This window comes from Rhinatrema bivittatum, chromosome 12 (assembly GCF_901001135.1).
Source record: "Rhinatrema bivittatum chromosome 12, aRhiBiv1.1, whole genome shotgun sequence".
NCBI lineage: Eukaryota > Metazoa > Chordata > Amphibia > Gymnophiona > Rhinatrematidae > Rhinatrema > Rhinatrema bivittatum.
In genome coordinates this window covers 18,316,611-18,341,518 of record NC_042626.1, presented here as the reverse complement: position 1 = coordinate 18,341,518, position 24,908 = coordinate 18,316,611, and positions in this window count along the sequence as shown.

The following is a 24,908-nucleotide window of genomic DNA, read 5'->3' as shown; positions in this document are numbered from 1 at the left end:
AAAGAGATTGGGAAGAGGGTTCAGTAAAGTGTGCAGAATGCACAGCTCACTCCAGGGGCTCACTACCGTCGTTCTGCTCTGGCTAGGTCTTTTAAGATGGGGGGGGGGGGGGGGGGGGGGTCGAGCCTCTGTACTGGTTTCCAGCTGCATATGTAACCTCCTTGCCAAATTATAGGGCCTCTAAGAGATAAAAGAGAAGCCAGCGCTTGTGATCCCTTATGCTAGCACACCAGAGAGGAAGGAGAGATCTCTGGAGCCCAAATAGCACAAAGGTGGTCCTCTGTCCAGCAGGCAAATAAAGTCCTTATCTAGTCCATTAATCAGAACAGAATAGCCAGAGATAACAGAAATAGATTGTAGGACCTCGCAGGGGCAGTAGTTAGACTGCAACTGTTTAGAAATCCAGAAGGAAAGTGGGAGGAAGCTGTTACGCCCATCGGTCGCAGACGGCTGCGACCACTCATGCTCACCTCTTTTTTCCCTGCACCCTCAGTCCTAGGAAGAATGGCGACCACCGCTGACCTCCCCGGCATTCCTGGGACGGCGTGGGCGCTGCTGACCGCCATCCTGTCCTACACCGCTGAGACCATGCCTACCGACGGTGAGGCTCACATGGCTCCTCCCTGTGGGCGGAGACATCGCTCATCTCGGCCCAGGGTTCACATCCTTACAAAAATATAACAGAAGCATCCCAGGATGTTTCAGGTGAGGGTAGAAATGGGGCTTATTGGAGGGGATGGGGGGGGGGAGGGGGTATTCGAAGTACAGCATAGTTACTTTGTCTTTAAACGGAAAAACAACGCAGAACAGAAAACGAGGACCCTCATCATTTTCTTGGCTTGAGCTCCCACTGAATGTCTTGCTGGCTGTGCTGCCACAGAGATGGGGTTACAGCGAGACTCTGGTGAGACAGTGCCCGGGAACTCACTCTCACGCGGCCCCAGGAGGGCCCAGAAGCAAGGGCTTTCAGGAACCTTTCCTTTCTGGCTGCTCCATAATTCATCCACGACCTTGCATCACAGGAAATCCTGCTCCTGCATAAAATATTCATGTTTTAATAGTGTTCAGTGAACTACAAAAACACAACCAAAGCAGCGTCACCCAACTGCTGCTCTCCTGCTGAGTTACGTGGGTTAGAAAACCTTACAGCGTTTCATCATCCTTCCCTTCTCCTACCTTCCCCTCTCTCCATCTATTCCATTCCTCTCCTCTCCTGCCTCTTGATCCCTTCTCTTTCCTTCCCTCCTGCTCTGTCTCCTTTCTACCCATCTTTTTCTTCCCTTCTTCTCTCCTATCCTCACTTTCATTGTCTGCTTTTTGTCTCCCTCCTACTGCCTCTCCTCCCCACTCTCCCTCTGAGGGCTGAACCTAGAAATGTTATCTTGACTGTGAGTGGTAGAACTGGGCTAGGTTGTAGTGGCAGACAATTTCAAACGAGCATTGGTCAAACCTTCTTATTTTCCCATCTTTCCCTTTCCTCTCTCTCTCTCTCTCGTCCCTTGCCATAACTTACTCTCACACCTTCAGCCCTTAGCCCCTCACCATGACCGTGGCCTGTCTCACTCACCTGGCTCTCCTCTGTTCTCACTGGATCTTTACCCACAAGTCCCAAATGTGTCATACCTCCTCTCTCGTCTCCTAAATAGAAAACTTACTTCCACATCTGTAATGCAAGTGCTAGTGGGGGAATGCTAAACCTTGAGGAGGATTGCAATAAGCTCCATGCTATTCGGGACAGGCTGAGTCATTTCTGGTGGTACCCCACTGTTCTATAGACTTACAATTGCTGTGGAATAAAAACCAAGACTGGTGCAGTCCATTCACATGACCTCGCCAGCTATTTCCACTGCTCAGCTGCTCTTTAAAAGCTGACTGCTAAGAAAACCATTAAAAAAAAAAAATAGAATTGGCCTGGGACTCAGGTTAAAAGTGTTTGCTTATATACCTGTTGACTTATGAGTGTTCTCCATTCCTTTCATGATTTCACAATTTTTAAAAGCTTCTGGCTGTGTTTCCTTTTGCAAGAAAAGTGACAAGCAGGGTGCCAGGCCCAGTCCTCTTCAATGCCTTGTTGAGTGACAGTGGGGAAAGGTTAGAAAGGAAAGTGTTCCTGTTTGCAGATTGTATGAAATTTTGCAACAGAGGAGACATACCAGAAAAATTGGGGAAAATAGTCAAAGCTATGGCAATCATACATTAATAACAAAAATAAAAAATGCATTTGGGATGCAGAATTCCAAGGGTGAAGAACTAGCAATCAATAAGCAAGAAAGAGATCTAGGGGTCATCATCTCTGATGACCTCAAGGTAGGGCTGGTGCTTCCGTTAGGCAAGCTAGCAGTCGCCTAAAATTCCAATATTTTGTGGGCGGCAAAATCCCTCTAGCATGAGGCCCAGAGGGGGAAAGCCAATACTGCCAAAGAAGAGAGCGCTGTGCTGGAGCCAATGCCAATACTTAAGTTGGGGGTGGGAGTGCATGGCCATAGGTTTCCCTGGGGCGACAAATACTCTTGCACCAGCTCTGCCTCAAGGTAACTTGTCAGGGTAACAAATCAGCTAGGAAAGCTAATTGGTGCATAAAGAGAGGCATCATTAGTAGAGAAGAGAAGATAATATTATCTCTCTACAGGTGAAAACCACTAGTGTAGATTGGGCTAAGGAATTGCAGGGTTCTAGAGGGAGCAGATTCATGGACACAACTGGGAGTGTAGAGGGCATGGGGGTGAGGAATGAGTTCACCAGCTTAACTGTTGCAAGACAGTCAATTTTTATGGTTTAGGAGAAAAGAGCTGCCTTTTCCTCATGTCATCTTTAGTGTAGTATGAAAAGATAAGGCAGTTCTCCTTCACATGACACTGATTACAGCCCGAGAAAATGCAGGTCTCCTTTACACTGATCACCGACTAACAGAAAGACAGTTCTCCTTTACACCGAAGAAAGGGCAGGTCTGCTTTACCCAGTTTATAGCCTAAAGCAAAGAGACGGTTCTCCTCTACACTAACTCTGATTTCAGCCTGGGGGAAAGGCCAGATTCTGAACACTACACATTGTTTGCTGGCTCCCTGGTGCAAGAGGTCTACGGAGTAATCTCACTATACAGTACTTTTCCCATCTGGTTCCTCAGGATGTGAGCCTACAGCTATCTGGATCTTAAATCAGGGATTCTTCCACTGGACTAAAGGTGCAGCTCCCCTTGCTGACCTAAGATAAGCACGCAGCGTACTCATATGCATCCCTTATCCCTCCACACCATCACCCTGTCCCTCAGACAATGAATCGGAATAGAATGGTGCACGTAGCGGGAGATTTGGATGGACTGCAATTTTGATTGTAGCTTACAGCAAGGCTGGGGAGGGGAGAGTCTTAGAAAAGAGAATGGGGGGGGGGGTGCTTCTATTTTACCAATCTGGGTTCCCAACCTCCTCAAGATAAGACAGAGAGTCTGAGCACCGTTAATCTGTCTCAGTGCTGTGCAATCATGTCTTTCCTCTCTCATTCACTCCGTTGCCTCTCTCTGCCCCTTGGGTGCATTTTCCCCTCTACTCCAGGCTTTGCCAGAACAGGAAGGCAGCAAGCTGAGGCAGCCCCTTCCAAGAGGAGCCTGTGATGAGCTTTTCATCCACCTTGACCAAAGCGATATGCCATGTTACTGAATCTAAGGCTGCTGTTAGCTCAAGGCTGGATCTGATAGCCTTGTGGGATGGAAGGGAAGCAGTGAAGAGTCCAGGTTCACGTCTCTAACCCCCTCAGAGTATAACAGAACTAAAGATATGATGCCCAGCCAGATGTGGAGAGTCCCCGCTCCGAACCTTTATCCCTTCCATCCCCACCATATACTCAACCATAAGACAGCACCATAACCATATCAAGAATGTACAGCACTGTCTCCCAACTCTGCCAACAGGTAAGCACAGGTGTGCTGTGAAGTTTTAGACGAATTCCATGTGGAAACATTCCAGGGAATGTGCTGCCATCATTCACTAGTGGAAGTAACTGAACAGCATTCTGGGTATTTGCTGCATGCACACAGGAGAGAGAAAGGGTGTGACACAGAGTTGCCAGGAGGGGCATGGCAGCCACGTGACTGGATCTGGGCTCCCATAGGTTTCTCTGCAGTAGAAAGCGTGAAGAATCTTCTAAAGATGGTGCAGCTTACAAACCAAGGTCTGAGTGCACTTTGGTGAGAAACCATTGGACATATTCTCATTGGTGAGAGCAGGTGAATACTCAGCACTTATAGACCTTACAGTCTACAGGGTGATTTTCAGCAGCCTGCATAGGGCTTGATATTCAAACATAGCCAGATAAGTAAGTTAGCTGAATAAGACCTATTCGGCTAACTTACAAAAGATATTCAGCAACACAGTTATGCTGCTGAATATCCCTGTATAAGTCACTACTTAACTGGATACGGCTTATCCAGCTAACTTTATTCCTGCTACTGAGCAGGTCTAACTTATCCAGTTAACTTATCGGCACTTATCAAGCTAATTGGATAAGTAGCTTCTCCCTGATCTGCCCACCACTTAGCCACATAAGTACTTGACTGGCTAAGTGGCAACCGCTGATTGCAGCTGGATATTCAGCCTCCACCACTTATCCAGCTAAGCAGCACTGAATATCGGCCTCCACATGTGCAAGGCACAAACATATTTTATCCGAAATTTTTCAAAATGCAACATTTTGAAAATCAATGCGTGCATGCAGAACCCAGTGTGGCACATGCTTGCACATTTGCACAGGCAGAAATGTGTACATGTAGATTTACATGCTTACTTTGGAAAATCAAAATTGTGAGTGCAAATATTTTTCCCCGCTCCCTCCCCCCCCCCCCCCCCCCCCCCCATTACATAAGGAATGGTTCTTTCTAGTGGGTGTAAATGTGCATGCAGAATTGCTTCTGTGAGTACTTGTACATGCACAACCCCAACGCACCCCCTATCAGGTAAATGCTTTAGAAAATCATATCCTACATGAACAGTCCTGTTAAAAGTTTTAACCTTTTAACCTTCCAATCAGAATATGTCCCACCTATGGTAGCTTCCTCGTCAGTCGGCTCCTTACCTGCTCACAAAGTTATCCTTCCACCCCAGCTTCGGTAATTTCAAACTCCATCTGTCATACGGTACCAGATCAAACACTTTACCTAAATCCAAATCCTGCAACCCAGACTAGCCACAATCGGAGACAGGATGCTGATTTTGATGGACCTTGGTCTGACCCAGCACAGCAATTCTTATTTTCTTATCCAGATATTCTATATCTATCCCAGTTTCCATATCAAATCTTCTGCTAGTATTCTCTAACAAATCCCAAGAAGTTGGTCTGACAGGACCTGTTACTGCTAGCGCTTCCAACTCAAGCCCTGCTCCTGATACCTTGGCTTCTCTCTCCCCCACACACAGACCCAGATCTCCTCCAGCCTCTGCTGCTTCTAGGAGAGAGTGGCAGTGGCAGCAGGACTTCAGTGTAAAAAGAGCGCCTTCTAGTGATCAGAGTTTGAAATAGGATCTCAACGTATGAGGAGTTCCGTCTAGTTAGGCTAGGAATGCGCAGGCTATAAATGTTGTTTTGTTTCATTTTGTTTTGTTGGGGGGAGGTTTTCATCCAAATTCTGTTTCATTAGGGGCTTTATCTTTTTTAGGTTTTGGCAAATAGTGTACTATTCAGAAATAGTGCATGTTATCCAAAAATAGTGTGCACTAAAAATGAAAGAAAACAAGATTTCATATTGTTTGCAATCATTTCTTTTTTAAAGTGGCATGAAAGGATATAGACAATGCACTGTCTATATCATTTCAGTGGAAAGCACATCCCTGCTGGAGGCCAGAATAGGATATTGGAGCGTGAGGGGCTCCTTCTACTGATTGGAGGCTGGAATAGGATATCAGCATGTGAAGTGGTTGGAGGTTAGAAAAGGATATTAGTGATTGGAGGCTGGAATAGGATATCAGCATGTGAGGAGCTCCCCCTTGTGACTGGAGGCTAGAATAGGACATTGGTGTGGGATGCTGCTCCCTCTAGTTGTCAGAGGCTGGTGTAGGATATCAATTTGTGATTGCTTATAGTTCCTGAAATGTCTCTTTCTCCCTGTCTCTGTTTCATTCTGAAAGTGGATATGATAGAGGTGCAACAGATTAATAGGAAACAGTTATTTACTCTTTCAAATAGCATTAGGACTTGGCTCATGCCATGCAACCAACTGGTAGCAGATTTAAAACAAATTTATGAAACAGTTTTTTCAGTCAACACACAATCACGTTGTGGATCTTGTTGCCAGAAGATATTGTCAAGGTGAATAGTGCACGATGGGTTTAAAACAGGTTTGGACAAGTGTTTGGAAGCCAGGTCCATTAACAATTATTAGTCAGGCAGACCAAGGGAACACCTCCTCTTCTTTCTAGGAATGAGAATCTGCCGGGTTCTTCCAAGTCACCTGGACTGGTCACTCTCAGTGACAAGACTCTGACCCAGAATGGCATCTCATATGTTCTTATTCCCCCAATTTTTTTCTATCTTTTGATTTCTTCTTTCTTCTTCTCTCTATCTCGCCATTGGCATCCTGGATGCTGAAATGGGGGATGTGTCTTTCATTAGATGTGACTCATTCCCAGATTCTTGGTCACATATATTGGCATCCTCTTATGGATTCAATTAACAGGAGAACTACTGAGGAAGTAACAATCAAAAGCGTGGTGTGAGAGAAAGAGAAAGCAAGTGAGAGTGAGATTAAATCTCCCGTAATGTTGTAATTAAGCCACATATCCAAAACAAACTCCTTGTCAGATGGTGCCAGCATCGCTATCCTGTCACCCAGGCAGGGAGGCACGCGCTGCTAATTACAGCCGACTTGTTGTTCGAGCTGCTTTAATTTGCTCAGAGTGTAAACCAGCATGAAATGTGGGGCATGTTTTATTACAGTTCATATCAGTGAGGTCGAGGTAATGAGACAGGGAGCTGTGCTCACACACCTCCAGGAGGTCAGAGCAGAAGGAGAGGAACAAGGGATGCTGGGGCAAGGTCACACACATGGTTTTGGTTGGCATGTCCGTTTTTACATGTAAGATAGACACCCTTCCTGTTTGGTTACAAGTGTTATATAACTATAAAATAGATTAGATACAGATATAGCTAAAGAGAATACTCAAAGACAAAAATAAGTGAGGAAGAAGAGGAGGTGATCGGGCATCTGGGAGAGGAAGGCAGAGAAAGGAATAAGTCAAACCTAATTGTAAATTATCATCTCAGGCTCAGTGGCCGACGCAAATCCTCCAGCGCCATGGCGGAGATTTTCTGAGTCACTTCCCAGGCCGATTGAGGGTAGGAGCAGCACAGGGGCAGTACCAGCAGTCTTCTCTCTCCCCTTGCCATCTGCTTCTGCTGCCAATGCATGAAGCACCTGCCAGCGATAGAACTGCACTGGGGCTCCTCAGTCATAGGAGCTCCTCTGTAGTGATGAAAGAACTGCACTGGGGCTCCTCAATCATAGGAGCTCCTCTTTAGTGATGAAAGAACTGCACTGGGGCTCCTCAGTCATAGGAGCTCCTCTGTAGTGATGAAAGAACTGCACTGGGGCTCCTCAGTCATAGGAGCTCCTCTGTAGTGATGAAAGAACTGCACTGGGGCTCCTCAGTCATAGGAGCTCCTCTGTAGTAATGAAAGAACTGCACTGGGGCTCCTCAGTCATAGGAGCTCCTCTGTAGTGATGAAAGAACTGCACTGGGGCTCCTCAGTCATAGGAGCTCCTCTGTAGTGATGAAAGGTAAGGAAGTTGGGTTTGCCCGCTCTGGCTGGACCTAATGCTGGAGGTTTTGCCCTGATATAATCGCCAGCTGCTATAATTTATCTGGATTTTGCTAAAGGTTTAGATATGATACCGCCTGAAAGGGTAATGGATGAGTAGCAGAAGACTATGGGTTATTGTGGGATGCTTCTGGACTTGGGTTGTACAGAGACTCCATGTAGCAGTACTGGGGGAGGGGGGGGGGAGTGGGAGGAGAAGAGTAGCAGGAGAATATCAGTTACCGTGTGGGGAGGGAATAGAACACTCAGTTTCCCCCAATATCAGTCCTAACGACACTTCCAGAACGTGATCAGCTGAGTAACTGATCACCCACAGAGCAACCAACCCAGGTTCAAAGGGACTGATGATCCGGAGGACGGACAACACCTCCAAGGCTGTAGATGCAGCCGAAGGCTTCAAAGAAGGAAGAATAGTAATTTTAATACATTTCCTTCCTTCCCTTCCAAAATGCTCCCCCTATCCTCACACTTTAGTGCAGTAATTCTCAAATCAGTCCTCGGGATACACCCAGCCGGTCAGGTTTTCAGGATATCCATGGTGAATAAGCACGAAATAGATTTTCATAAAATGGAAGCAGTGCATGCAAATTTATCTCATGCATATTTATTGAAAATCCAACTGACTGGGTGAGTCCCAAGGACTGGATTGAAAACCACTTTTGGAAAATACCTGGGTTCCAATTCCACCTCCACTATCCTCTGTCTGACTCTCATTTTTTCATTTTCATTTCTTTTATTAAAATGTATTTATTGCTTAACACATATGGCCTAAGCGATGTACAAAAATTAAAACATTCACAATAAAAACATATAAAAAACATAAAAACTACATCATAAAATCTCAAGCAGCCACATTACATGGGAGGGTCAATACTGAAGGTCTTAATCAAATGCCTGTTTTAACAAAAAAAATTTTAGAAGTCAAAACGTTACGCACACTTTTTAATGTGGCAAATTTAACTCCAGCCCCAGATGTGACGTAAAGTCAATCTGCGAGTGAAGGGCTCATGAGAAATTTAAAAATATGGTCCTCTGTGGTTCTTCCTACTTAGTATCATTGTGATACTTAAATTTACTGCTTGCGGTTTTAAAAAATAAATGTATATTGGCTTGATTTAAAAAAAATATCAGGACGCACAATTTAGATGCCCATAGCAAGGGATGCTTAGCTATAATACGAGCGCCCGTTTTCGCACGCATCTTATTGCATCGGCCCCACCGTGCTGTCTTTAGCCAGCATTTGGAATATCCCCAAAGCACAGACACGTGGATTCTTCAGTATAAGGTAGTGAAGCTGAACTGGACATCCGCAGGTTGGAATACTTTACCCTTTACCCCAGATGGACTCCTTGCTGATCTTTGCTGTTCTCAGGAAATTGCACTTTATTTAGAGGTGGAAAATTGTCACAGTTTGCAGTCCAGCAATCTACTTACACCATCAAAGGAATCTCCCGATCTATGCACCATGAGGAAGAGGATCCTTATCAGTGTCTTGGTGTTAGCAAGCTGAGAATGTCCTGATCTGGGGATCCTTTAGATGGAGGAAGTTAAGCAGCATCTTGGTATTCAGGTGATGCCTGATTAAGATGTAGAAACCTATCCTTGTTCTTTTGCACAACCTTCTTCGATCCTTTGGAAACTCTGACTTCATTATGGGACCTTGAGTTAGTTCCTCACAGTCTGAAGCAGTGGAAAGGAGTCATCACTAATTCATTTCCATTCTCATGAGAGAGATATATTTTTTTTATAAAGGACATGAAAGCCAACAGCTCCTCTTAGTGAAAACTTCTGGCACTGCAGCATCAGCGTCTTCCATTTCTCAATTATAGGGCTTTTGCCCATGCTAAGGTGCCACAGCTCTCGGATGTTATCATGAGAGACATTTTGGGATGGCTGAGGGAGGCTTTAAGAAAGTAGAAAAAAAAAAAGCCCCAGTGTAACAGGCTCGCTAGGTAGGATGAAAAGTAAAAGAAAAAAAACCATTCTTTAAAATAAGTAACTGTCCTTCACAAAATAGTCACTTAACCTCCATCATCCTTGCAGTGGCACTGATTCTCTCCATACAATAACAATAATCATTTTTGGATTTTCAGCTTGCCTTTCCAAATGGTGCTCAAGGTGGAATACGATTAGAATTTAGGTATAATAAGTCCCTACCTCAAAGAGCTTATACAGGACATAGTGCATGCCATTGTTAAGGGATACTTGACATAACACTGCACCCCCCCTTCCAGCAAAACACAATTCTAGTTGAGTATTTTTATTGCAGTTCATTTCCTCATGTTCGGCAGCTGGAATTAAAACTCCCAAGTTGAGGTCTAGCCCTGTCGCACCACATTGGAGACCCAAGTGCAGTTCCTGGATCTGATTCAGAGGCAGCATTCATAGAGTCCCAATGTGGGCAGAGTGGGGAGTTCCACCCACTGCTTACACTGGTCTACAACCAAAATGCTTCCGAAATAAATATAGTCAAACTCTACTAAATCTGGGTCACTGAGAACGAAAATGATGCTTAAAAATGTTGATTGGCTTAAGTTTCAAGATATGCTATTGGGTCAATATATACGACCTTTCACCTGGGAATTGCAGAGGATAGGTGAGATAAGAAGGGAAAGGATCTCAAATCAAACCAGAAATGACTGAATCTATGAATAAATCTATAGCTGGGTTTGGACAGTTCTTGTTTTTTGGGCACAACAGTGAATGATGCAATCTGAAGCTTGTATTGCATCACTGGCCATTCTGACAGTCATTGGAGCCTGGGAGGAAAAGTGTTTAGCATCCAGGACTTGTTGAATCAAAGAAGATTTTGTTACCACCTTTACGCATCAAGCTGGGTCTGATGAAGAAGTTCGTCAAAGTCATCAACAAAACTAAAGCAGCCTTCAAGTACCTCGATGGTAAATTTCCAAGGTTAAGTTGGCCTTCAGATTTGTGAACTCTTCAAGATGCATTGCGAGGCAAGGAAAAGACGCCATGGAAAGCCTTCCAGTTACTGGTAACAACTTTTCTTGGAAACAAACAAGGCAGACAACTAGAAGGAGTTGGGTGGAAAACCTCCTCAAGGCATACAAAAGCCTTGGCTGCAACAGTCACTAAAGATACATTTTTTGCACGCTCGTCTAGATTTTGTTTCCACCAAACTGTGGAGCAGTGAGCGATGAGCATGGCAAGTGATCTCACCAAGACATTGCAGCAATGGAAAAACGGAGCCCATCAATGCTTGCGGCCTTGTTGGATAGTTGACAAGAGATGTTCCATTTATTGAATAAAGGAGACAAACTTTGGACTTTTGTTTCATAGTAAATTTTATTTCTATAATCCTTTTGCTGATTTAATTTTGAAATCGTTACATAAACAGGACAGGTGAAATATTATGCAACCAGAAATACACGAAAAGACCTAAGTTTTCAATTTATGATTAAAAATGTACTGTCTATGCAATAGATAGATGTAAAATGTAAAAACTTAAATATCATGGAAACAGTAGCCAATCAGCTGGTTTGATTGTCATATTTGAACTCAGCACATCAGCATCTATAACAGTGGTCCCCAAACCTGTCCTGGAGGGCCACCAGCCAGTCGGGTTTTTGGGATATCCTGAATGAATATGCATGAGAGAAAATTTGCATGCACTGCCTCCATAACATGCAAATTTTCTCTCATGCATATTCATTGTGGATATCCCAAAAACCCGACTGGCTGTTGGCCCTCCAGGACAGGTTTGGGGACCACTGATCTATAATAAATGGCACATTTTATCGCCAAAGCAGATAATGCCTAAAAGTTTGTATACCCGTGGTATTGGTGGCACCAACTAGCTCAGTCCAGAGTTCGCTCATGGTGGGTTTTGCAAGCACCTGCCGCTGGAGCCTGTCAGGAGGAGGACTGTTGCTGTGCTGGCTGGGCTGAAGAGGGAGAGGTAATGAAAAGGAGGATAAATCCCGGCTAGCTGTGAATGAAGGCTCATGGCCTGACAGTTCTAGTTGAGTCAGGTTTCATCTGAGCTGGAAGCAAAATGAGGAGGAGAAAGTTACTAGGCACAAAGGCCAGTGCAAGAGTATTTGGTGCCTTAGGCGATTCTTCAGTCAGGCACCCCCCTACGCCCAACTTAACTCTTGGCAGCAACTCCAGCACAGCGCTCCCTTTTTGGGCAGCATTGGCTCTCCCCCTCTGGGCCTTCTGCTGGTGGGATTTTGCTGTCCCAAAAAATATAGGTTCTTTAGGCGACCACCTAGTTTGCCTAATAGAAACACCGGCCCTGACCGGGCAAAGGGAAAACATGTTATGGTTAATGTAGCATGTTAGGGGTTCAGGAACCTGCTCCGCTATATCCCTGGCTTCCAGAGCTTTTCCAGAGACTGTTGCAGGGAATTCTGCAGGGTTTTCTGAAGCATGGAGGGACCAGGAGCTGCGAAAGCATCAGAGGTGCCAGTGCAGCGCAGAATGCATGGGACACAAATCCTTGCCCCACAGAATCTCAGCAGGATCAGGTCCTGGGCAGATCCGCCCCCTTGGGATGATATAAGAAGGGTGTTCTGTTCTAAGAGGTGATGTATGTGTGTGGGTGGCGGGAGGGGGGGGGGAAGGAGGGGAGATAATTGACAGAAGACAACTGAGCAAAAAAAAAAAATCTTAGAAATAGATGGCCTGGAGAGAAAACTGTGGGCATCTTCAATAGCAGAAAGCCAGGGTGGGGGCAGTCTGTACACTGGAACACTGGTTACTTCTCATTAGGGCAGGAAAAATCTTTGGGTTAAAACATCCTTACTGTAGCTCTGGGCGACTGTACAGACCCAGAAACTGTGCATTTGGAAGGCTACCTTCATATTTACGTTTTAAAATATGCATTCCTATGTACAATTCACATCTTGTGCCTTCGTTCTGTTCAACAATTTCAAGGGGCTTCCTCTTAAAATAATTGCAGGTGTGATCTTTTTAATTTGCAACAAAGTAGGTGTTCAGTTCGGTTGCTGAGCGAGGAGCAGCAGAGCTGATTAGTAAGGAAGACTCTGATTATTCATCAGGGTTTGCTGGAAAGGCCCTGGCCCAGGACTGGCAGTGGACACAGTGCACAAGACTCGATCTGCAAATGGATATAAAACAGAATACACACAGAAATCCCTCTGTGTCCATCCCGAAGGGGACTTTCCAGGACAGCCCTACATTTCTCTTGGGTGCATGTAAGAGGCAGAAGAAATTGGGACCTGTGGACAGCTCTCCCTTTAAGACTGCTGTGGTCTCTGCCCCCTAGCTAGAGAAAGCAAAATCCTAAGCTTCACCAGAACTTTGCAGTTATGTGCACAATCGGCGCGTGCTGTTACCTGCACTATTTGGCGCCCTGATTCTGCAACAGCTAAATGTCAGATTCGGGTAACTTTGTTGGCATGACAAAGGGGCACATTCTGGGACCGATACAATAAAACAGGGCGGAAAAACGGGCGCGCGCGTTGAGCATTCGTTTTACTAACACGCGCATAGCCACCTCTCCTGGGCGCCCGATGCAATAATAAAATGAGCCGCTGCGCTGCTGCATGGGGAAATAGTGCATCCCTAGCGCCCTCCAAAGCATCGGGCGCCCAGGAGACGCGGCTGAGCGCGGGTTAGGAAAAACGGGTGCGCAATACGGGCGTCCATTTTATCCTGCCGCTTCGGAACTTCATAAGCTGGCTGATCCAACCTCACTTGAGAGAGGACACCTTACATACTTACACGAGGGAATGGCCAGAGGAAAATTTAAGTAAACCGTTTCACGATTTAAGGAAAAATAGTAAAATGGACACATTCTTGACCGTTTATCGCTGCAACACGCCGAATCCGCAAAACAAGAAAGGATTTATTTAAACGGGAACCCCAGAAAGCAGGCATGTTTTGGGTTTTAGTTCAGCCGTGCACTCGCAGATTGACTTAATGCCAGCTCCGGGGCTGGTGATAAATTTGCTGCGTTACAAAAGGTGCGGTAGCCGAGTCACCCCAATTTCCCCAAAGACAGCCTTGCACATAGAACCCAAAAAGCTTTGTGGTTCCAGATACTTCCAGATGTAATCAGAGCACATTTCTGAGGTGTTTTCATGCCTGGAAGAGTGTTTGCATCACACGGATGTATCATACCCATTAAATAGTGATCAATTAGCAGGCAAATTGCATGGAAGATCAATCTCTCACAGTTAACTCCGTTTGGACTATTGACCTCAAGAGATGGGCAAAGAGGGAGAGAAGCAAAGTTACTCCACATTTAACCGCCATCGTCCACCCCCACCTCTGTCTACAAAAATAAAATACAAAAAAAAAGAATCAAAGCTAGCATCTGCTAGTGCAGGGCCACGTCTCAGTTATTGCACTGAGAATTTTTTACAAGCATTTATAGAACGCCACGTATTCCAACCCTCCATCTCACTTGCAAGCATCAATTTTCTCTCCTATCTCATCTCTCTCTACTTTTCTTCCCACCATCAGCATACCCATACTTGGGAATTTTTTATTTCCCACACACATTCTCTTCTCTCTCTCACACAGGTTCACTCACATATGCTTATTCTCACTCACTTGCACTCGCACTCTCTCATGCACGCTTGCTCTCACAAACACACTCTCACACACACGCTCACTCACAGATGCTCTCATACACATATGCTCATTCTCTCATACTTACTCACTCATACATGCTCACTTGTACATAAACATGCTCATTCACACTCTTTCACGCACATGCTCTCTCTCACTCTTTTAGTCACTCACTATTCTCCTAAGCCCCTCTGGAAGCACAAGCCTTAGAACTTCCTCCTTCAGCCTTTGAGACTCCTCCTTTTTCTTCAGGCTCGTGGGCCTGCTCCTAAAGACACTGATCTACCTCCTGGCCAATGAGCCTTCCCCTCCCCCTCCTTCCAGCCCCCCTGCACCAATGCCATGCTACTTCAGGCTCCCCAGCACTGTTGCTGCTGTCAGGGACTCTCTGCTGGGGCTACATCACCCTAGGAGCGGTATAGGCCTGGAAGGCAGGATATTGGGCAGGACTAAGGCCTGTCTTCTGCCTAGCCAGCCCCCTCCCCCACAGATTGAGCTCTTGGGTTCTGGAGGCCAGTAAGTCTCTGCAGAGGGAGTACATCATAATGAGTAGAACTGCAGAACAAGGCTGGACACAGACACTGGCTGGAAGCTTGGGTACAATATGTAGGCAGAACTAGGGCCTGGAGTGCAGGCAAGGCTTGGTACAGGAGCTGGACGAGGCAAGGCTTGGTACAGGAGCTGAATGAGGCAAGGCTTGGTATGAGCTGGACCCAGAACAAGGACTGGGGCTGCAATAGACAAGAGACACGGCAATGTAGTGAGCATAGCCAGGGAGAGATACAAGCAAGGCAGGGTATTGGACTGGACACTAAGCAGGAACTGGGACAAGAAATAGATACAAGAACCTGGACAGCATAGGGTGCTGTGGACAGGATACTAGAACAGACAAGACTAGGCACGGCACGACAAGGACAGGACTAAACAAGGCAGACTAGGGCAGGACTTAAATAAGGCAAACAAGGGTAACAGAGAACACAGAAACCCAAAGGCAGCAAGGCTGGAGATCCATTGATAGGTCACAAGCCAAGAAGCAGGAAGAAAGAAGGCAAGATAAGGCCTAAGGTAGGCCACAGAACAAGGAAAGGCCTAGGTAGGCCACAGAGCAAGGTACTAGGAGCAAGAAGGCTCGGAGGCCATAAGGCATAAAGCAAGGAAACAGTGGCCAAGTCAGAAAGCCAAGAGTGACTCCATGAATAGGCAAAGGTGAATGGGAAGGCTGAATTACATAGGGCTGGAGATTGGATGTAGTGCAAGCATTGAGGAGGAGCTTGGCAAGAATGTAGATTAAGCTCCCTGAGGTCCCCTGGTGAAGAGGCTGAGTCAGGTAGTCAGTGAAGAGATGGCTCAGGTAGTTTGGAACAGAGCAGACTGGAGGCCTCTGGTGATGAGGAGGTGTCATAGCTGGCAGACTCGGGTCACGATGAGGCTGTAAAAACAGGTGAAATCCTAACAGCCGCTCTGCCTCCTGCTGCTTTTGGTAGTGTCGCAATAGCTTTTCCTTCTTCCTGCTGCACTGGAAAGAAGAAAATAGTATCCTTGGGCCCACGTGGGTGGTATGAAGGCCATTGTGGCACTACCTTCAGAACTGTGGTGTTCTAGGTGGTAGCCATGCACAGAACCCTGACTGGTAACAGTCAAGAAATAGTCCTTCTTCCAGCAGGTCAGATAGTTGACTCACAGTTAAGTTTCCCTAAATAAGGTGGGTTCAGTCGTAAGATGCTATTATGCAATGATGAGTTAAGGGTGAGCAGGACAGGGTATATAGAAGGTGGCCTGTGCTTTATTTAATCAGCCGGGAGGGGCCTGGATTGCACTAGCAATAACTGAGTTTCATGTGGTAACTAGATCCTTTCCTGTCTTATTGGTCAGTATGTCAGCATTTTTTTGGCATGTGTGTAAATGCCTCTGAAAGGCTTGAGGGGTCTAGGTGGGTAGTCTTGGGTATGAGTTTTGGTTCCAGGTCTGGTAAGGGTGTCATGTCTGTTGTCTTGGATGACATTTTTGGCTCCAGGTCTTGGGGAGTGCTTGTGGTATGTGTTTTCTTGGCTTTTGGTTCCAGGGGATCTGGATGGACTTCATCAAGTTTTGTCCTGATGAGATCAACATTTTTTTTTAAGATGCTAAGTTTTCTGGAATCTCAATGGCTGAGGATTGTTGGTGGGGTTTACCTAGTTTGTTAACTATTTTAAAGTGATCCTTTGGTCTATATTTTTATTGGGCAATTTTGTATGAGAAGTATTTTCTTTTGTACACTCACTGTGTTCTTGTAGCTTTTTACGTGTTGTATGTAGATTGTTTTGAGTTGATTAGGGAATGGCACCAGATGTTTTATAGTTTTCTGCTGGTTGTTTTGAGGACATTTGTGAACCCAGGTGGTGGTTGTCATGGTTGAGGCTTCTTATCTTGAGTGGACTTATTTTGTCTACAGCTTTTGAGATACTCTGGTTCCAGTCGTCTGTCATACGTTTGAGGGGTCTATGTTGGGAGAGATGGTCCAGGCTATGAGGAACATCAATTTGTTGGTAGTCTTTTGCTGCCCTGTACTTCTGTCATGTCTGTGTATGAATTTGGGAATCTGCTGATGAAGAAAAATATGGGAATGGTCTGACCATGGTGCTGGAGCGGTTGTTTGATCAGATGTTTTAGACAAGAGCCTTGCAAATTGTGGTAGCTGCGTGAATTATTATGACACTCGGCAATATGTCTTAGAAGAGGGCCAGGGTGTTGGATTAAGCATGGGTCCCGTAAGAATCAACAAGGAGAAAGTGGGACATTCTAGACAGCCCCTTATGCATTTCTTTTCAAAAAGTGCCAACTCCTGTTCCTTCCTGAGTCAATCACCAACTTTGAAAAGTGAGCAAGTCTGATGTGTCCCCCCCCCCCCCCCGCACCCCCCAAAGACCTTCCTCCACACAGAGATTGGTGAAGGTAGGAGAGTGATGGGGAGAGCACATACACAAAATCACAAACCGCAAAACACAGAGACATCTTATCATCTACTATTGATCCAAGGCCTAGCGGCAGAGGCCAGCACTGTAGCAGACAGGGAGTGCAGTGGGAAGAAAAGGGCTGAGAAGTAAAATACATGAGGTAGGAGCTGCAAATGAGACTTTATGTCCCCGCACTTACTCAAGTAGCAGAAAACCGGTGGAAGATCCAGAATCTCATCTGGGCAGACTGCATCAGCCAATTGGTCTTTAACTGCTCTCATTACTATGTCCTGCAGGCAAGGCTGTAATGCCCACATATACCACTAGATGACAACAAAGAAACATGGCTCTGGATGCAGAGTTAAAATAAATTGAAGTTGGGCTACACGACTCTCCAAAGGGCAGTATTGTGCCTTTCCAATACAAGACAATTTGAAAAACGCTAAAGAATAGAGCTATTTGTTTTTGTAGTGAATTTAGTGCTACTGAAAGGTGTTCAATTAAAAGCAAAGTTCTACATTTATACACAGAAAAGGAACAGCACGAGCAGCATCAGTGCAGACTTTCTACACACACACTGCCCCATCACAGCACAGGTGGCAGCAGTACAAGCCTCCCTCACACACATGCACACACACACAGACCCATCACAGAGCAGGTACAGCACAGGCAGCAGCAGTTCAAGTCCCCCTCATACACATGCACACACACACAGACCCATCACAGAGCAGGTACAGCACAGGCGGCAGCAATACAAGTCTCCCTCACACACATGCACACACACACAGACCCATCACAGAGCAGGTACAGCACAGGCAGCAGCAGTTCAAGTCCCCCTCACACACTTGCACACACACAGAGACCCATCACAGAGCAGGTACAGCACAGGCAGCAGCAGTACAATTCTCCCTCACACACATGCACACACACAGACAGACCCATCACAGAACAGGTACAGCACAGGCAGCAGCAGTACAACTCTCCCTCACACACATGCACACACACACAGACCCATCGCAGAGCAGGTACAGCACAGGCAGCAGCAGTACAACTCTCCCTCACACACATGCACACACAAAGACCCATCACAGAACAGGTACAGCCAGGCAGCAGCTGTCCAACTCTCCCTCACACACATGCACACACACAGACCCATCACAGAACAGGTACAGCACAGGCAACAGCAGTACAACTCTCCCTCACACACATGCACACACACACACAGACCCATCGCAGGGCAGGTACAGCACAGGCAGCAGCAGTACAAGTCTTCCATACACACATGCACACACACAGACCCATCACAGAACAGGTACAGCACAGGCAGCAGCAGTTCAAGTCCCCCTCACACACACATAGACCCATCACAGAGCAGGTACAGCACAGGCAGCAGCAGTACAAGTCTTCCATACACACATGCACACACACAGACCCATCACAGAACAGGTACAGCACAGGCAGCAGCAGTTCAAGTCCCCCTCACACACACATAGACCCATCACAGAGCAGGTACAGCACAGGCAGCAGCAGTACAAGTCTTCCATACACACATGCACACACACAGACCCATCACAGAACAGGTACAGCACAGGCAGCAGCAGTTCAAGTCCCCCTCACACACATGCACACACACACACACAGACCCATCACAGAGCAGGTACAGCACAGGCAGCAGCAGTTCAAGTCCCCCTCACACACATGCACACACACACAGACCCATCACAGAGCAGGCACAGCACAGGCAGAAGCAGTTCAAGTCCCCCTCACACACACATAGACCCATCACAGAGCAGGTACAGCACAGGCAGCAGCAGTACAAGTCTTCCATACACACACACAGAGACCCATCACAGAGCAGGTACAGCACAGGCAGCAGCAGTACAAGTCTTCCATACACACATGCACACACACACAGACCCATCACAGAGCAGGTACAGCACAGGCAGCAGCAGTACAAGTCTTCCATACACACATGCATGCACACACACACACACTGCCCCACCAGAGAACAGAATCAACATAGGGCAGCAGTAGTGCAAACGTCTCTCATGCACATAGTCCCACCGAAGAACAGAATACAACAAGGGCAGCTGCCTTCTCGTTTCTCCCTCTCCTTCTCTGACCTTCTCCTCCCTTCTCTTAGCTGTAGGGGATCTGGTGGCCAGCTGGCAGAATCTCAAGGCTGTGAGTCAGGGCCTGTGACCAGCTCGTGAGTCACGGGAGGGAAGGGAAGTCCCTTCCTCCGGCCTAGAGCCCAGTGAAAGGGAAAGTATTAAGGAATGTGTTTGTTTGGAGCTGACACAAGAATCCTTCCTTTAAGCACGCATCCTCTTTGGCAGGGTGCAGGGCCCCTGGCAGGCAGCAGTGGACACCAAGGGAGATGGCAACCGGCCAGAATAAGCCAAGGAGACCTACGCCAATAGCTTCCAAGTACAAAACGTCTTTCTCAAATTATTCTCTTGTTGGTGCATAGTAAGAGCACTTTTCTCAGCTCAGATCTCTGCACTAATGGTGAAGCACTCCTCTCTATATGGATGCCATCTTTGGGCACTTCCTGTTGCCCCCTCCATCTACACTCTTCCTCACATATCATTCAGGTGGCCTCAGAGGAGAGAAGACTCAAAAAGGGTCAGAGGTTACCCTCCTCAAGGCCATGGCAGAGAAAAGACCAGATGTACATCTGGCCATTGCCTCCCCATGCCTGTTTATTTATTTACAAACATTTATACCCCACTTAGAACAAACCAGTTGGTTATGAAAGAGAGAAAACCCAAGGTGGGCCAAGTGATCCTCCTCCCTGTGGGCCTTTAAAGGGAAGGACCAGGAGATCCCCTCCCTGCCTGCAGTCTCAGAAAAGACCCAGTACAGCCCAGAAAATCTCCTGCCCAGGGGCGGATTGGCCCACCGGGGGATTGGGCATCCCCCGGTGGGCCGATCGCTCCAGTCACGTGATCTGCCGAGCGCGGCCGTGACAGAGCCGCGCTCGGCAGACCACGTGATGTGTCCTGGGCCGGCCTGGGCGGCGAATACCCGGGCCGGTCCGACATCGTGAATACGCCGCTGCTCCTGCCTGTGGCCCCAGAGGAGAAAAGACCCCCCCCCCCCCAAAAAAAAAAACAAACAAACAGGTGATACCCTTCCCACGGTCTCCGAGTAGAGAAGATCCATCATGGATCGGGGGGATCCCCTGCAGGCATCCATTATGCATGGATCTAAACGTTTGCCCGTGTAATGGTTTGTGGTTCTGAACGTTGCTCCCGTTCTGCTGCTACCTGGGAACCTTTGGGCTTTGCCCTCTCTGAGATCAGGGCGTGAGCGGGTGGTGGGATGAAGTGCAAGGCTTGTCCAAGTCTCTTGGCATAATTTCCCCTGCTTACAGCATCTGGTGCCTCGTCCTTATGCTCCTGATGTCACCTACGCTCAGGTACAGCACTCCCGCACCTGCTTGGAGTGACACAACCCCACCCCACTCCAAAGCTTTCTCTTCTTCTCCCCTTCTCTAACTGCCTTAGGGGGTGCTTGACATTTTTGGAAAGGTACCAGGAATGGGCCATAGTAAACCCAGGCTTCTCCTCTCTCAGCATTTGCCTTCCACTCCTTTGTGCTTCCAGCTCAAATGAAAACCATTCTCCCCATCACAGCAATGGGCTTTGACCAGGGGCCACAAACCACTCTTCCCTCTAGAACCCGTCAGTGTGGACGGCAAGACTGGCCACTAGGAGTTGCTGTTGAGCAATTGTTGAAACTCCCTACCCCGGGTCCTCTGTATAGCAGTGCACAGCATCACCACTGAGCCACCAGCACAGCCTCCTCTCCTAGGCAGTGCCCCAGCTACTTCTTCAGTGGCGCCGATCCCCTAACCTCCCTTTTCTACAACATGGGGCTTCCACAGTCCTCCTTCCTCGGTGCTAAAGTTCTAGACCAACAGAACTTGAAAACTCAGGGGGTGCTGCCGTGCTGATTGTCATCAGAAACTTCTGCTTGTAATACTTTGTTATACTTAAAGCATGAATACAGCATCGACTGGCGAAGAGTGAATCTTTATCAGGGCTCCATGCAGGTCTCGCACTTAAAATAAATAAATAATAAAATATATGTAAAGCATGAACGCAGCACAGGCAGCGGAAGAACCAATCAGAGCCCCATGCCGGTGCTGCTCTGATACATGTAAAGCAGGAATACAGCATCAAGAGGGGACTCAGGGAAGGAGATCTGTAAAAGCAAGCAGTCATGATAATGAAGGACAGGAGGCAGGGGTGCAGCGAAGCCTTCATTTAAGCAGCTGGCTCTCAGTCTTTCAAAGACTGATCTTTTGATCATCCATTGTGGGGTCTCTATTATTATGCCCACCCCCCCATCTTTGAAGACTGAGAATACTGACATTCAGCCGTCCACTAATATCAAGATTTTAGGAGCTGTCATTGATTCCAACCTTTCCTTTAAGAAGCAAATCAGATCGGTAGTACAAGCAGGGTTGTTTTTTTTTAATTACGTACTTTACGTGGTTTAAAACCATTGTTGATGGTTGATGATTTTCATATGGTTGGAAAAATCATTGATAACACTTATGCTATTGTAACACCTTATATTGGGGTTTGCCCGCCATCTCATGGTGGGCAGTGCAGCTGTTACAAACTGCAGTGGCCCCTTTAATCTCTCGCAGTTCTATGAGAGATCCTATCTCTCCAGTTTTGTGACATCTTCATTGGCTGCCAATTGAGGCAAGGATGACGTATCAGATCACAATGCTGGCACGCAGATTTCTTGCACTTGATTCTTTTCCATGCTACAAAATATTTATTTATTTTATTTATTTAACATTTTTATAGACCAACATTCGTGCAGTCCATCACGAGCTTTGCGCTCTTCACAAAGATGGCCTCTTTGTCACGCACGCACATTTGGCAGAGACATTTCCTTTGCAGCTCCTGTACTATGGAGCTTGAGGCCTCAGGAATTACGTTTAACAACCTGTACCAAACGCTTCACGGTATTATTGAAGACACATTCATTGAGGCTGGCTTATGGGTGATCTGTGTTTTCTCTCAACAGGGAATTTCCTCCAACTGTTTTGATTTGTCGTATCTTGTTGACTGTTTGATTGGTTTTAAAATGATGTATGTAATAGTGCGAGCCACCTAGAGCTTTTTCCATACGGCGGCATATAAATGTAAATAAATAAATAAATGCATTCTTTCCAAAAACAAATTTGCAGAACCTCCCAAATTTGTCCCTGAAGGAAGGAGAACATGTGGGGAGTGGAGCCCTGGAGTGGCATTGCTAGAGGTCTCAGAGAGAAGGCAGGACTGCACTCCCGCCTGGCAGATCTGCCGTCTCAGCAGCCCTCCTCAAGCTGGCACTGCGTGTTCTGGGAGCTGTGTGTGTAGTGTTTAGAGTTTGGAGATTGAGGGGTGGAGTGTGTGTGTGTGTGTGTGTGCTGTGAATGCATGTTCTATTGTGACCTGAAGAGGAGCGTATTAGCTCTAAAAAGCCAGTCAAGAAATGGATTAAGTTAGTTCAATTAAAAGGAAGCACCTTATAGATTATTTGCTAATCTTTGTTTCCGTGTGTGTTCTCAGTGTGCGTGTTGTGTGCCTGTGTTTTCTGTGTGCGTAGGGATGTGTGTGTGTCTTCTTTGGGTGGTACACACTGCATGTGTGTTCTTGTGTGCCTGTGTTTATCTTCTCTCTGCTCCTGCTGAGACCTTTCTCCTTTGCCTAATAGGCAGTGGGGCCCATTCCTCTCTGTCTAAGCCTCCCCTGGGAGGGGGAGGGGAGCGCTCCCTCCTGTTTGTACAGAATCTTGTTTTCCAGGCTCCTGCTGACTCGCCTCTGACTCAGACCCGGGAGGGGGGAGAGCAGAAAGCCCCGAGTGCCTGCCAGAGACCCTCCTGCTTCCCTCACTTTCTCAGTGAAGGCAGACTGAAGAAGAAGCAGGACACTACGACCCCCCCCATGGCGAGAAGGCTCCTTAATCCCTCTCACCCTCACAACACCCCCTTCTCTGTCCCACACTGGGAGGAGCTACCCCCTCTCGTCCCCTCCCTCTCAGTCCTATAATGGGAAGGGACAGAGAGGTGGAAGATGGATCTGGTGGTTGGAGTTTTGGGGGGAAGATAAGAGATTTAGGAGGGGCACATTCCTGTTCCACAGACATTTTGGTCTCTAATGATTCGCACCTGATGTCCTGTCCATGCCGGCTTTTTAAAATGTTCTTTTTGTGCATTGGGGCTTCAGGAGGGAAAAGGGCTACCGGCTGTGCCACCACACTGAGAGCAGTAACCATGTACTGAGAGCATGTCCAGGTTGCTGTTTTTACCTGTGGAAATGAGTTGTTTGACTGTTGCTACCCCGTTATGCAGCTAAAAGTACACATCAGTCAGCAATGTGCATAGGTTTATCCTCATGGTTTGTAGGCATTCCAACAGGTGGGGGAGGTAACCACGCATGATGTAGGTTTGGATATTCAAAACTTCCTGTTTTGTTGTAGTGTTAAAAAAGTACCTGCACAAAAATCAGGCACAAAATTGATTGGATACTCTTTTTTTGGAGGGGGGGTCCTAGTTTTCTTTGATAATTGAAACAAACTCCAAGTTCAAAGTACTCACAACATGGGTAGCTTAATTATTTAACCCCTCAACCTCCCACCTCGCATGGCCATTCGTCCATGTAAAAGTGCACAGCCACAAAAGTTTTGTTTGATTTTTTTTTCCTGCCTTTTGTTTTGTTTAGTTTTGTTTTCATGTTTTATTGTGTGCTAAAACCACTTAATGGTTTTAGTGCAGGCTAAAATGCAGAAATGACGTTCAATGAAAAATATTTGTTTTGTTTGAAAAAGACAAGAAACAACACAAAAAATGTCACGAGTGTCGTGTTTTTCTGTTGATTTTAAAGAACAACATATCCCTAGCGTACAGGTTGTGTGCTCACTAGAGTGGCCAGGTGTCCTGCTTTAGACAGGACTTTCCTGTTTTATAAGACATGGTCCTGTGTCCTGCTTAAGCAAGAACAAGGTGCACTATTGTTCTTTTCAATCTGGCCATCCACAGAAAAAGAAATTGAATTACAGGACATCCATGGGCAGATCTAGGGTTTTAAAAAGTGGGGAGTGCAGATGGTTATGGTCCATCATTGTCCCTTGACTTCTTGCCTCTCACCCCTTTTTCACTTTCCCCTCCCTGGTCATCTATCCCACTCCACCACACAGAGTCTCCATCTGCCCTGTCAGATACTTCTCCTTCTCCCTTCTTAAGTTTCTCTTTAGCTCCTCCCCCCCACCAGGTTACTCTTCATCCCTCTCTGCCCTTAAGATTCCTTTCTCTGTCTCTCCTCTCCTTTCAGTTAGCTTCTTCTCCATTTCTCCCTTCCCATTGGTTCTTGGGCAGATTGTCAATGACTGCCAATCCTCACCTGTGATATGTTTTTCTACACTTTATCTTCACCTGCTCTCCCCTCACACACACTCTTATACTCTGACCCCATCCCCAGACCTGGCCCCAGCATATTTGACTGCAGATCTCCCCAAGGGTCAACAGGCAGTGGTGAAAAAATATTTAGAAAACTTAGGGAGGGATCACGTGATGTGGTGAGCCTGATGAAACGCATTCAC